Genomic DNA, 15,262 nt, shown 5'->3' with positions numbered 1-15,262 from the left:
GTCTTCTTACCCATTAGTACTTGCCGAGCCAACAAAATTTGTCCTTCCTTAGGCTAACTTTCCTTGACTTCACCCTCATTCACAAAAAAAACTGTCCTACCAATAGAACATTCAAAAGATCTATGCCCTTCTTGACCACACTTGAAACAATTACCTCTAAATACAGCTCCACCTATCCTTCTTCTTTGTTCAATAGGTTTTGGTTCACCTTCTACTTTTGGTTTAGCTTGTACCGAACTATCTTGCTTCTCCTTCCCTTGGGAACTACCTTGATTCTTCCTCTTTAGCTTCTCTTCTACTCTCAAAGCATACTGATAAGAATCCTCCACTAAAGAAATATTTAGCATACCAACCTCATCTTGAATATTGAATCTCAAACCATTAATGTACTATGCTACCTTCTCTTTTGACAATTCTCTATGCCCAGGCTAATTAGTCAACTTGTAGAACTCCTCGGTGTAATCCTTCACAGTCATATCCTTCTATTTTAGATTTTGGAACTTCTTAAACAACTCAAGTTCATAATCAGCAGGAATGAACTTAGCCTTCAACTTTATCACCATCAATTTCCATCTAGTGATCTTCGTTTCACCTTCCTCTTCTCTATCTCTTTGTAGTTCCTTCCACCAAAGAGCAGCATGTCACTTCAACTTAGTTTGTGCCAACCTTACTCTTCGTAGATCTTCAATACCCTCAAGGTCAAAGTAGTCCTCTAATTCACCAATCCAATCAATCAAGTCTTTTGGATTCAAAGTACCTAAAAAATTAGAAACCTCCAACTTATGCTTTAGCTTCAACTGAGATCCAGGTTGAGCAAACTAACTAGCCCTAATTCCAATAGGTCTCTCCTCATGATCAGTTCTATCCTCACTAGCAGCCTCAAAGTCTTTGACAACTTCATCATAACTACCTTCAGTACCCACATGCCTAGGTACACCACCCAAAGTAGTTACAATTTCAGCAATCATGTCACTCTTCATCAATGCAATCTCTGATCTGAGCTCTACTCTTATCTTCTCTAAGATCCTTTCTTCTATAGCATCACTAAAGTCATCATTTTCCTTAGGGTCCAATATTTTTGGAGGCATCTTCCAAAATTTTAGCAAACCCTAAGCAACAAATCCACCAATCTAAAAGATTAATTAGCCACAAGATCAACCTTCTTTGCAAATCCTAGTGTGAACTACTTCATGTTTAGCGATCTGTCCACACACTTAGGAACTCCTGCTCTAATACCACTTGATGAAGGGCCACACCACCCTACCAACTCATAACCAAAAAATGCAACAAAATGGAGACAAAGCAAGACAAAATGCTTCCTAAGAAATTTTATTATACTTGAAAATCCAATAGCAATTACAATAACATTTCTACAAGGTCCATCAAGATCCAATCCAAACCCAAGCTAGTCCAGATCCACACTCTGGTAGAAACCTCCAAGGAAGATCTAAACTTGTGCTCACAAGCCCACCAAGAAACCTCCTTGTTTCTAAACCATAGCTACTAGCTCTTCTCAAACTCTATCCATGATCCAAGTGTAAATTTCCTCACATTCGATGCTCAATCCACACACTCATAACTCCACGACAATCCTGCTATAAATTGCCTCACATTCGGTGCTTTGTTCACAAACTTAGGAAAACTCACTCCTCACTTCTTCCTTCTCTCCAAGCTTCTACTAAGAAGAGATCACACCTTGAAGCTTTCACACCTTGAATCCTTCACTCCTTCCAACTTGATTAGAAATGCTCATATCCCTTGCTTAAATAGGCAGTTACCACCCAATGCATGATTTATCCACAACCTTCTAGAATTCCTCCTAGACAATATCCACAATCTTCTAGGATTCCACCTACAAAATATCCACAAACTTATAGAATTTCACCTGTACACCTCAATAAATGGAATGACAACCATTTTTATTTTATTTTTTTATTACATCACCTATGCACGTTGAAAATAGAAATTCCTTTTTTATTCTTCTTTTCTCCTTTTTCCCTTTTAAAAAAAATTATTGTTATTATTATTTTTAAATTTTACTTTCAACATACCCCCTTTATTTTGGATGCAAGATTCTCCTACATCAATTCTCCACCATTGGTGGACCAAAAAGTGATATTCATGTAACTTGCTTCTTTTATCACTAAGGCTTGAACTTATAATTCTAATTATGCTGACAAAATACACCCACATTTTCCTACTAAAATCAGTCATAGATAGCATAAAACACTTGCATCCTATAACTAATGGAGTGTTCATAGGCCCACAACTATCTCCATGAACCAACTGCAAGACCTTGGATGCTCTCCAAGCATCACCATTTGAAAATAGAGTCTAATGTTGCTTCCTTGCTTGACAAGCTTTGCAAACTCCATGATTTTATGTTTGAATCTCAAGTATTCCAACAACCAAACTCGCTCGAGCCAATTGAGAGAGATAATGAATATTCAAATGCCCATACTATTGATGCCAAAGATTGCTGATGGAAGTTCTTCTCACTAAGGCCTTCTCCTGAGAATCACCTCTATCAACGACTCGATAAAGATTGCAATCCTCAATACAAATTGCAACTATAATGTAAGACTCCCTATCAACAATGTTGCACTGGTGTGAATTGAAGACAACATCCAGTTATGAAGAATGAAGCATAATCTAATTGACTTATAGTAGATTGAGCTTAATGCTTGGGACAAAGTATACATTGGGAAACATCAAATCCTTCTGATCGAGTGAAATGTGAATGTTGTCCTTTCCAGCAACTAATTTCTTCACTACCACCAAAGATCATTGAATCTATGAACTTTGGGAACCAATCCTAATGTCGTGTGAATTGTTGAGAGGCAAGTAGATGATGACTCATGATCTGATGGATATGCTGCCATGAATGCATAAGTAATAGACTCTTGATTAGAATGCATGACACAACTTAGGCTTTCTATTGTGACTCTCTCTACAAAGATTACCCAATGACAAACTATTTCTTGTAATGTGTCTTCATGTGACCAAACTTGTGACAATAATGGTACTAAACACTCTTCTTCTTAGAAGACACTTGAGGTTTTCGTGGAGCTTTCCATTGGGAGGATTGAGAATTACCTTTTCAAGAAAGCATGAGCTTGCATTACTTCCAAAATATTGCTTCCTTTTAAAACTATTGCAAGAGCTTGTTGTAAAGGTTAGGAAACTTCATACCAAAGCTAGTGGAAGTGATGAGCATCTCAATGAAATTTTTGTAGGGTTGGGGTAGGCTTTTTAGGATGATCACTACCACATCTTCTTCCTCCATCTTGTAGCCGATAGTTTCAAGTTGGTCCTGGATCTTCTTGATCTTTTTGAGATGTGAGTAGAGAGACATCTTCTCATCTATCATGATAGAAGAAAACATATTCTTTAGAAAGAAAGCTCAATTCTTTTCAGGTGTCTCATGAAAATCCTTCAAAATTTCCTAGTTATTATTCTTTTGCTTGGATGTTCAACAATTACCAAATTCTTGAAATTCAAAAGGCTATCAGACATTTCCTCTAGTTTGATGGCAAGGGAAAAAGAAAAACTCATGCTGTTAAATGGGATTGGTGTCGTATTGATAAAATAGTGGGAGGGCTAGGGTTAAAAGATCTCAAGTTACAAGGTATAGCTCTTTCCACCAAGTGGATATTTCAATATTTGGAGGCTGATAGTCCTTGAAAAGTGCTTTTTAGACACAACATTGAGAGAGGTTTTCCCAAGAAGGCTAGATATTGGAAGAATCTCCCTTTCGGTGACCTTATTATTGGTAAATTCCCAGTTGTTGTTCAAGGTTTTTTCATCTTTAAATCTATTTGGTGTGCTTGGGACCATGTCCAGAGATTTATCACCAATAAGGATTTTTATAATGATAATGAACTTCATGGTGAGAGATCCATTTGGTGAAATTTGAGCATGAATGACAAACCCCTAGCCCTCTACCAAGGTTGTTCTGCCAAGTCCTGGGCTAAATCTGGTATTACTTAATTTGCTAATATTTTTGAACATGTGATACTCTTATTCCTTGGGAAGATCTCAAGAGTAAGTTTAATTTACCTCAATCTCAGAAGAAAACTTATAACTTAATTCTGTAAGCTTAATTTACCAAGGTTGTTCTGCCAAGTCCTGGGCTAAATTTGGTATTACTCAATTTGCTAATATTTTTGAACATGTGATACTCTTATTCCTTGGGAAGATCTCAAGAGTAAGTTTAATTTACCTCAATCTCTAAAGAAAACTTATGACTTAAAACTTATAACTTATAATGATAATGAACTTCATGGTGAGAGATCCATTTGGTGAAATTTGAGCATGAATGACAAACCCCTAGCCCTCTACCAAGGTTGTTCTGCCAAGTCCTGGGCTAAATCGAGTATTAATCAATTTTTTAATTTTTTGAACATGTGATACTCTTAATCCTTGGGAAGATCTCAAGAGTAATTTTAATTTACCTCAATCTCAGAAGAAAACTTATAACTTAATTCTGTAAGCTTCTAAAGGCCTTCCTTCTGTTTGCCATGCGGATTCTTATAGACACCTTAAATGTAAATGGCTAGATGGAATTGTCTTAGACAAACTTAAAGCTAATAATATATACAAGATCATTGATCACAATGAAGATATTATTGTTCATATTAATAAATTTTGGTACTATTCTTTTGATAATAAAACTTGGAATATATTTCAAGATACTATTTGGAAAAGTCCTGTTGAGCTAAAAATTCAATGTTTGAAATGGTTGATTTTAATTGATAGACTTCTAATTAAAAGAGATAATCAACATTCTAATATATGTAATAGCTGTAGGCTTCCTAATATTGGTAGAGATATCTTGTTTGATTGTCTTTTTGCTAAAGAAATATGGAACCTTTTTGGTATTATTTATCCTATTAATGTGAATATCATTGAAATTATTACTAGTCACATTAAAGGTCTTAGTAAGGATGCAATTTTTTTCTAGAACATGCTATCTTCTAACATTCTTTGATAGATCTGGAAATGCGAGAATGAGGAAAAATACCAAGGTAAGCTGAGGGTTCTTACTGAGTTATTGTAAACTCACATATTTTAAAATCTTCTTGCAGATTCAAACTACCATGATAATTGAAAATGATAAATTAAGAAGGTTTCTCAAAGCTGGGCAAGCTACTTTCTTCTTTTACAAGCTTAACTATGGCTATTAATTGAGAAGGACTCTTGATAATCTGTGGATGTTTGAGCACACGTGCTGGAAATTGAACCAAGAGATTAGGAGGAATCATAATGCTAGAAAAGAGGAGATCTTTATGCTCTCCCAGATCTAGGAGTAGAAGAATATTATTTGGATGGAAACCCCACTCAATTGGACCATGTGAGTGGATACTTATTTTGATATTTTGCACTAATTCATCTATTTTTTATGTTCATTTCTTGTTGTATATGATCTGTCCTAGTTGTATAATTGCTACTTTTGATTCAAAGTGAGGCTATGCCTCTTTTTTGATTCTTGGTGAACAATGTATTCCTATTTTTTGATCTCTCTATAGCTAATAGAAAAAAAGAATAACATCTACAAGATTCCAATCAAACCATAAATTACAACAATAATAAACAACTAATTCATAGCTTTGGCCATTTAAAACTAGCTTATATATATATCCTTCTCAGGCATTGCTATACTGGGATAATTTATGACAATAGGTGCTTCAAGAAGGATATCTTTGCCCAAAATATATCTGAATAATACTCTCTAGTCATCTTTTTCAGAGTCACTAGTTATGAATAAACTTAATCTACTACTCCATCCACTCTCCTCATCCTCATTAAATATTAATAAAAATTCGTAAAACATGGCGGTTATTGTTTGCAGCAGGTGACTCTTTAATCTTTGCTATTACATTTTGATTGCATGCTTTATTGTCAGTTACATTTGCAATGAACAAATGTCAAAATAATTATAAAATACATAACACTTTAAAAATGAACATCATTTTTTTTTCAACTAGCAAAAGTTTACATTGATGAATGCTTCCATTGTAGAAAGCCCCTCAGCTTAAAAATCAAATGTCTAATGTGGGTATTGTTTTGTATAAATCCACATAATAACATATTAGAAAATAGTGATTTTTGATTGCTAGCTATGTATTATGGTCAGTTTTGAAAGAGGTTGTTCTCTTTCTAGAGTTGCAAAACATCATTTTTGCAACTTCATTCACACATCAATGGTCAAAAATTTCTAATATTTCTAATAACATGTGCAAGAATGCTTTATACTCCTATCATATTTATTTCAAGGCAATTTTTCGTAAAAAATAAAAAACATGTATAGAAGTCTTACAATTATTTATGATATTGTTGTCCCCTTCGGCATTTCAAGAGATATTTTAAATTATGTTTATTGTTTATTATTAGATATTTAACTAAATTTATAAAGTAAAATATGGTGGTTAATTTATATATAATGGATAGTATAATTTTTAGTACGATTATATTTAATTGTTATTTAATTGATTAAATCTACTAATTTCTTTGAAATTAATTTCTTTTATTTTCTATTTATTTAAAAGTTAGAAAGATGTTTTAAATTATGTTTATTATTTATTATTAGATATTTAACTAAATTTATTAAGTAATATATAATGGTCAAGTTCTATATAATAGATAGAATCATTTTGATTTGAATTATGTTTAATGTTTTGATTATGACTCTCTAATAGTCGTTCCACACATGACCAACAAATTGCTTCTCCCGAAAGTTTCTCGTCAATGGCCTTACTACTCAATTTTAATTATTTATGTTTACAGATTAACCCAAACTTTGGAAGGTTTAGAAATGAGCCTGATGTAGATAGCATTGCATGAGTTCACATATTTTTCTAATAGTTACACTTTAAGCTAATATATCAAGGCTAAGAGAGATTTCTCTCAAAATGAATCTTAATTTTTTCTCAATGTCGATTAAGTACATAAATAGTAGGTTGAAAAGAGTTTAACTTAGAGATGCATCTGATATAGAACTATCATAACATGCTATAAATCTTCATTCTTATTTTTCTTCTTCTAAAAATTCTCTACTATACATAAAGAAATATACACGCACACCATACACATGTAGTATGGGGTAAGTATCCATAAGAAAATGCATGATAATCCATCTAACTAATCATCATTAATAACTGAAACCACTAAATAATCATCATGCATATATGAAGTATAGAGTACCAAGTAATCTCATCATAAATCAACTGAATCTGAAACAATATATGATAATCTCTAAACAATGCTACTAATCATCAAGCATAAAAATTGGCTAAAAGAGTTCGGCAATAATAGCAAAAATGTAAACTAGGGGCAAGCACTATAGAAAACACAAGAATCTACCTAGTTCTGATGCTAAAATCACAAACACCCAAAACATTGTGGGAGAAATTTCTTCTCTCAAAACCTTCTCTCTAAAAATTTCTTCTCCAAAATTCTTGGTCCTCCCAAAGCTTCCATTTTTGGAAAATGAACCCTCAATTGCTGATAAGGAGTTTTGTCCTAAATTCGGGGAACTGATTATGCAATCACTAAAGGGAACTCTTTGATCACTACCCTTTAACTCTTTATTATCTTTTCTTTTATGTTTTCATGCATGCTATTTGCAATTTTATTTATCTTTAATAACATAATTTTCTTTCTCTTTTTAATTAATTTATTATATTTTAATCTCATGCATAAGCTTTATGCAATTTAATTCAAATAAACTTTATTAAATAATTGCTTACTCTCTCTTAATAATTTTTGAAGCATTTTTAATATAATATTTATTAACTTAAGTAATAATAATATTTAGCATTTATTTAAAAATGATCTCCTAAATATATTATTATTAAATTAATTAAATATTATTACACTCTCAAAATATATTATAATTTTCTCTTTAAATTTAATTAATTTCCCAATTAATTAAATATAATTAAATGTTGAAATTATCTTAATAATTTTCCATTAAATTAAGTCATTAATTAATCTTTTAATTTGACTTTATTAATAGAAAAAATACCAAAGACCTAAAAGATGAAATATGAAACCCCATCATAAAATATCACATACAAGATCAAAATCAAGGGCTAAAATCACGAATTTACGTCATGCGATGAATTCAGAAGGGTAATCATCACAAATACTTGTCCTAATTTTCTAGGACAAATTCTTTAAAGGTTAGGATTTGGACTCAAGAATTTATCTCCCCTCTCTTGCCATTGAGATATTGCAATAGCGTACACTCATCCTGGCAATTTAGGGAAGTTGATAACTGGTACTTACAATCTACATAAAATCCACGCATGTAAAAACACATATATGCTAAGTTAAATAGGCAATGGTAGAAAGTGGTGCATCATGTATATCCCAACTAGAAGGTGACTATGACTCCCTTCCTTAACCACATCAAAAATTTCATACATAAAGAAAACATACACACACACACACCATACACATGTAGTATGGGGTAAGTATCCATAAGAAAACATGTATAATAATCCATCTAACTAATCATCATCAAGGTATAATAACACATACATGAAGTAAATAGTACCAAGTAGTCTAATCATAAAATCAATCAAGTGAAACAATATCTGATAATATGAAAGAAAAACTACCAATCATCAAGCATAAACTGGCCTAAAAGATTTTAGGAATAATAACAAAATGTAAACTAGGGGTAGGAACTACATTGATCCTATATTAAAAACCCTTGAGATAGGTCTTGGTACATACTGTATATAAAAAAAAAGGATACTCTTGTCCCTAACTTTATGAAGACCAAAGAAGATATGAGTGGGATATGGAGTATGTACATTGATGGATCAAGGAATAAGAATGGATCAGGGGTTGATGTGATGTTGATTTCTCCTACACTATTAAGGTACTACTTCTCCTTCAAGCTCCAATTCAATTGTACCAATAATATGGCTAATTATGAATCCTTGAATCAAGGTCTTCTACTTGCTCAAAAAAGAGGAATTTAAGCATTAAGTGTATATGGAGATAGTGAGTTGGTGGTTAATCAAGTGAGTAATCATAATATTACTAAGAATAGTTTTCTCAAGTCTTATAAACATAGAGTATGGAATTTTCTTGAAAGTTTCAATGCATTTAATATTCAAAACAACCTTAGAATAGAGAATAGACTTGCAGTAGTGGTTGCATCTTATGATGTGCCAAAGAGCCTTGAGGCTAAAAGAAAGCAATAGATTAAAATGTTAGTTAGGCTTGCTACTCTTGAAAACAACACCAATTGGCAAGTGCTCGAATCTGATGCACAAATTGTGAGTTTCTTGCAGAATGAGGCAGAATTCTTAGAAAGAAATCAATTGAGGTTGCATGACCAATATGGGTATCAAATCATCAATCTCAATTCCAATAATTTTCCTAAGGGTCTCATTACCTTATAAGGTGTCTTCAATGCTGATGACCAAGTAAGAAAAATAAGCATGAACCTAGCTATCAACAAAGAAGATTACACACCAACCAGGGTTGTTGACGAAAAGTCCTTAAACATGGAAAAAGCTATGTTTTGAAACTGAGCAAGAGAGTTTCATTCATATATGTCAAGAATTTAATGATGTATTTTCTTGGACATATGATGATTTAAAGGGTTTTGACCTTAGTTTGCTTCAACATACCATAGACTTAATTGACAATGTCAAACCTATAAGACAAAAATAGAGGCCAGTAAATCCCAAGATTGAGCCATTAATGAGAAGAGAACTATCCAACATTATTGAGGCTAATATAATTTTCTCTATCAAGCACTCATCATGGGTCAAAAACCTTATCCCTATTAGGAAGATGAATGGAGAATTTAGATTATGTGTAGACTTTAGGGACCTTAACTAGGCCTCTCTTAAAGACCATCATCCTCTCCCTTCCATGGAAGAAATAGTGTCTAAAGTTAGTGGTTCAAAGAGATTCTCTTTCTTGGATGGATTCTTAAGTTATAACCAAGTTCTAGTTAAAGAGGCTGATAGATATAAGACTATATTCACATCGAAGTGGGGCATCTATGCTTCTAGTAAAATGCCTTTTGGACTAACAAATGTAGGTTCCACATTTCAAAAGGCAATGGAGATGGCCTTCAAAAACATGATTGAAATGTTTGTGTTGGTGTACCTTGATGATATCATAGTGTACTCAAAGGATATAGTAGATCATTTTGGTCATCTCAGACAAGTGTTTATAAGATGTAGACAGTATGGAGTGTCACTAAACCCAAGCAAGTGTGTCATTGCTACTAATCAAGGGAAAGTGTTAGGACACATTGTATTTAAGGTGGTTTACCCATTGAACTAGAAAGGATAAAGGAAATAATTTCTCTCTCCCTTCCTAGCCACAAAAAGAGCTGCAAAGTTTTCTTGGTAGGATAATTTTTGTGAGGAGGTTTATTCCTAATTTAGCTATGATGGTAAAACCTCTTACAACTATGCTTAAGAAGAATATGGTCTTTAAGTGGACCAAGGAAGGGAAGGTAAGTTTTGAAGAGATCAAAGTAGCCATAGCCTTAGCCCGTACTCTCATCAATCTAAATTTTGAGAAGGATTTCATTCTTTATACCTTAGGTGGTGAATCAAGCATTTTTATTGTCTTGACTCAAACAAATGATAAGAATGAAGAACAACCTATTTCCTTCTTTTGTAAAGAGCTTAAGGAATATGAAGACAAGTACAATTATGTAGAAAAGCAAGCCCTTGTAGTCATAAGAGCTTTGAAGAAATTTATACACCTTCTGTCTCATAAAAAAATCCATTTGTTAGTACCCCATGATAGTGTGAAGAACTTTCTTTTAAGCAAAGATATTAGTAAGAAGAGAGCTAGATGGATCACTAAGGTAATGGAGTATAATGTGGATATTTAGATTACCAAGTTGGTAAGGGGAGAAGGATTATGGAAATAGATGATCTCATCTCAAGAACTAGATGAAGAGGTTGCTATGGTATTGATAGAATAGCAAGAAGTAGGAAATGAATATCCTCAAGGGTTGGATAAGGCTAAAAGGAGATAGTTCAGATTGCAGTTAATCCCCTATGCTATAGTTGATGGTACCCTATTTAGGAGAGAATTTAATGGACCTTTATTAAGATGTATTGATGTAAATCAAGCTTAAAAAGTGATCAAGGAGCTTCATGATGGTCCTAATGGTGGCCACTTTTTGGCAAGGACAACTGTAATGGAGATTATGAGAGCTAGTTATTACTGGCCATCCTTATTCCATGATTATCATAGACATGTATAAAACTATGAAAAGTGTGCTTTCTTTTCTGCTAAGTAAAGACTTTTAGCTCTTCCTCTTCATCCCATTTACGTGGATGAACCTTTTTCTCAATGGGGATTGGATTTCATAGGCCCTATTAATCCACCTTCTAGCTCTGGTTACAAATGGGTTCTAGATGCTATAGATTACTTTACCAGATGGACATAGGTGATTGCATTGAAGGATGCCATAGAATCTTTAGTTGTTGGATTCCTTGATGGAATTATAACTAGGTTTAGCGCACCCTCAACCATTATTTCAGATAATGAAAAATCTTTTGTCAAAGCTTAGATTTGTACATGGGCAGTTGATCATAATACCTACTTGATCATATCCTCAAACTACTATCCTCTGAGAAATAGATTCGCTGAGTCATCTAACAAGAACCTAATAAGGATTATGAGAAGGACTATAGAGGATAACTAGAGGTGTTGGCATCAAAAGTTGAAAACAACACCGTGGCTTGACATAATAACACCTAAGAGAGCCATAGGAAATTATCCTTTCATGTTAGTCTATGGTAGAGAAGCAAGACTTCCTATTTCATTGGAGTTTCTTGCTCTTGAGCTAGCTAATCAATTGGAGCTAATTGAAAATGATGTTATGTTTATACAAATGGCATAACTAATGGAGCTAAAAGAGAAAAGAAATTAGGCCATACAAACCATAGGAGCACATTAGTAGCAAGTCAAGAAGTCCTTTAATAGGAAGGCTAAGGTCAAAATTTTTAGAGAGGGCGATCTTCTATTAAAATGGGATGCGGATAGGGAAAAACCAGTGAGGCACTCAAAATTTTATACATTATCAAGTGGTCCCTATGTGGTTATCAGTTGCAGTTAGGCTAGTGCTTTCTAGTTAAGTAGGCTTGATGGTGAAATTTTTCCTATTTCAGTTATCAGAGTATATCTCAAATCTTGTTTCTAAGAAAAAATGATGTTTCTCGTACATAGTTAGAGTAGTTTTCTTCCCATTTTCCAAGAAGTATCGAGAAAATTTTTCATTGCAAAGGTAGTTTTCCTAAATTTTTAAGATTATTGAGAGTCACAATTTTTAGTATTATAGTTTTTGGCAAGGCAAGTTTTCATATTTTTTGACTCTATAGCCCATTGGATGCTTTAGGTCATTGGTCGTATGCATAGCAGGCTTGCATCCCCTTTGAGTTGCCAAAATTTTAAACCAAAAATGCCTTCCTACGAAAAGATTGAATTTAAATGCCAAAGCCCCTCCCAACAGTCACTTCCACATTTACATATTAAAGGCCAATAGAAATACAAAATAACTAACAGCAAGCCTTACTATATTTCCATATGAATATAAGTTTATTTCTATGGGGCCACAACATTCCTTGCTATCAGATCTTCCTAGATCTACATCTGTCACTTTGTTACCTTATGAAGTTACAAGGGTTTTATGGAAGGCGACAAAGTGACATTGTGATGCGTGGACTTGGTGACATCATTCCCTTGGTAGGCCACAAAAGTAAAGACTTTTTAGACTAGGTGGATCCATGTTAGACAATAAACAAAAAATAACATTCTCATTGGTTAGGTTCTAACACGAATTAGTGCATTTTTTTTGGGATTGTCAGATGGAGTATAATCATGTGGTTGTCATTTCTTTGCTAATAGAAGTTGCACAAAGGATACCCATAGTGACATAGCAAGGTTACGACACGTGTCTAGGCTAGTAAAGGAGTCAAATGATCTTACGATATAGACTATGTTGTAGGATCAATCTATGACCCTACGCCATGGTGTTGTGGCGAGGTCGTCTAGTTGAGGAATCAAAAGGAAAGGTAGATGCCCAATATTATGAAGTATGGTGTGTCTAAGGATCATAAATAAGGTAAAAGGAGGGCCCAATGTTAAGATGAGTTGATGATCATAAGATTGTAGGGGTCAACTTTTAGGCTAAAAATGATATGAGGGTTTTTGACCTAATTTGACAATCATAGGATCATAAGACTTTATGTTGACCATAAGGATATTTTCTCATGAAGGGTACAGGAGGAATGTTGAATGGTTGACCTATGTCCTATCCGACTTGGCATGGTGATATATATATATAAAATAATGAAGTTTGAAATGGAAGATTCAAGACTAGTTTGAACCCCTATGTCTACTAGACATAAGCTTTCCAAGAATGATGATTCCAAAGAAGTAGATTAGACCACATACAGATCAATGATTAGAAAATTATAGTATGTAAAACATACAAGGCCTGATATTGCACTAGTAGTTGGAATGGTGGCAAGATTCTTAGCAAATCCTAGAGAAAATCACATGATGGCAATCAAGAGAATCATGAGATATCTGAAAGGTACTGAAGACTATGTCTTATGGTAAAAACTTAGAGGTAATTTGGACTTGAATGTATTTACTGATGTTGATTGAGTAGGAAGTCTTGATGGAAAAAAAAGCACTATTGGTGGAGCATTCTTTCTTGGAACAAGATTAGTGTCTGGGACAAGCAAGAAACAAAATGATATCTCTCAATCTATAGCAGAGGTAGAATATGTGGTAGCATCAATTAATTGTTCTAACATTGTTTGGTTCAAACAATTGTTGGAAGGGATGAAGATAGAGATCAAGGATCCAATTGTCATTTCCTATGATAATACCAGTGCAATCAATATATCAAAAAATCCAGTGATGCATACAGAAAAAAACATTGGTATAAAATATCACTTCTTAAGAGAATTGGTACAGGATAAAGAAGTCAAATTGGAATATGTGAGTACAAAAGAACAAATTGTAGACATATTCACCAAGCCATTACCTAAGGATGGATTTCTGTATCTAAGAGGTTAGCTAGGGGTCATTCCCCTATCTGAAGCTCACTAAATAAAGTTTAAGTGATGCATCAACAAGAGCTCATTGAAGATCAATTAGTTGGTGCAAAATTAACAAGGGCATATTACAAATGAATTAATACTTAACGTACATTGATATTAATAGAGTTGTTTTCTTTGGCATGTGTAGTCAAAGAGGGAGAAGTTTACTATCATATCTCATAGAAATTTTTGTCATTCCAAAGAAGGAGAAGTTTTTTGTAAGAGGGAGAAAGTTCTGTGAATGAACTTGGCAAAAGTTGTTGCAAATAGAGGGAGAATCTAGTGAAAGAAAGAGCTTATACTAACAGAGGGAGTTCTCAAGAATAAATCCAAAATTTCATTATGTTATGACATGTTGTATTGCCATCAATGCCAAAAAGGGAGATTGTTGGATACAATTGATTAGTTATGTATTGTCTTTGATGTTACAAAAATATCATATCATTATCAGTTAGTGTATGCCGAGCTCACTTAGGCAGTGAAGACAATTATCTATGTCTATCGAGCATTCCTATGTTTGCCTAGTTTAGAAGGTAGTATCTATCGAGTTCACTCAGGTGTCGAAGGAAAGTCTATAGAAGATAAGTGTTAACCGAGCTCACTTGGTTAAGAAAGAAAATTTGGATGGAACTAGTATTAACCAAGCTCACTCGATTTCCAAAGGATCTTTGCAAGTTTGTAGTGTTAACCGAGCTTCTATTGGTTAACACATGAAATCATTTCTAAGTTAGTGTCTACCAAGTTGCGTCAGTTAACGAAGGATTTTCTTATTTTGGCATATTAAGCTCAATTGATTTTTCTATTGGTTCTAGCTGACTAAGATGATGAATATTAGTTATTTTAAGTTGCATATGAGCTAACTTGAAAATATGAAAGATGTAAGTATAAGGTCAAGTTGTGGATTCAGAAAGTGTGAAAGTGTGAAGATGTGATGAATTTTTTGAAGATTTAATGATGAAGAGAGGAAGAAAATTTGAAGGATAAGAAGAATACCCTTATCGAGAAGAAAAGATATATTCAATCAAGAAGGATCAAATACAAACCAGAATAGAGATATGTAATTAGTAATTCAGTTGCATTCAAAACAAGTCATCTCATTGTTACTCTCTAACAATTGTAGTAGTGATTTAAATATCTTAACAGAGTTGGCTTAA

The sequence above is a fragment of the Cupressus sempervirens genome, chromosome 6 (genome assembly GCF_028749045.1).
Source record: "Cupressus sempervirens isolate cs-2001-9-10 chromosome 6, ASM2874904v1, whole genome shotgun sequence".
In the NCBI taxonomy this organism is placed as follows: domain Eukaryota; kingdom Viridiplantae; phylum Streptophyta; class Pinopsida; order Cupressales; family Cupressaceae; genus Cupressus; species Cupressus sempervirens.
This window is presented reverse-complemented; position numbering follows the sequence as displayed.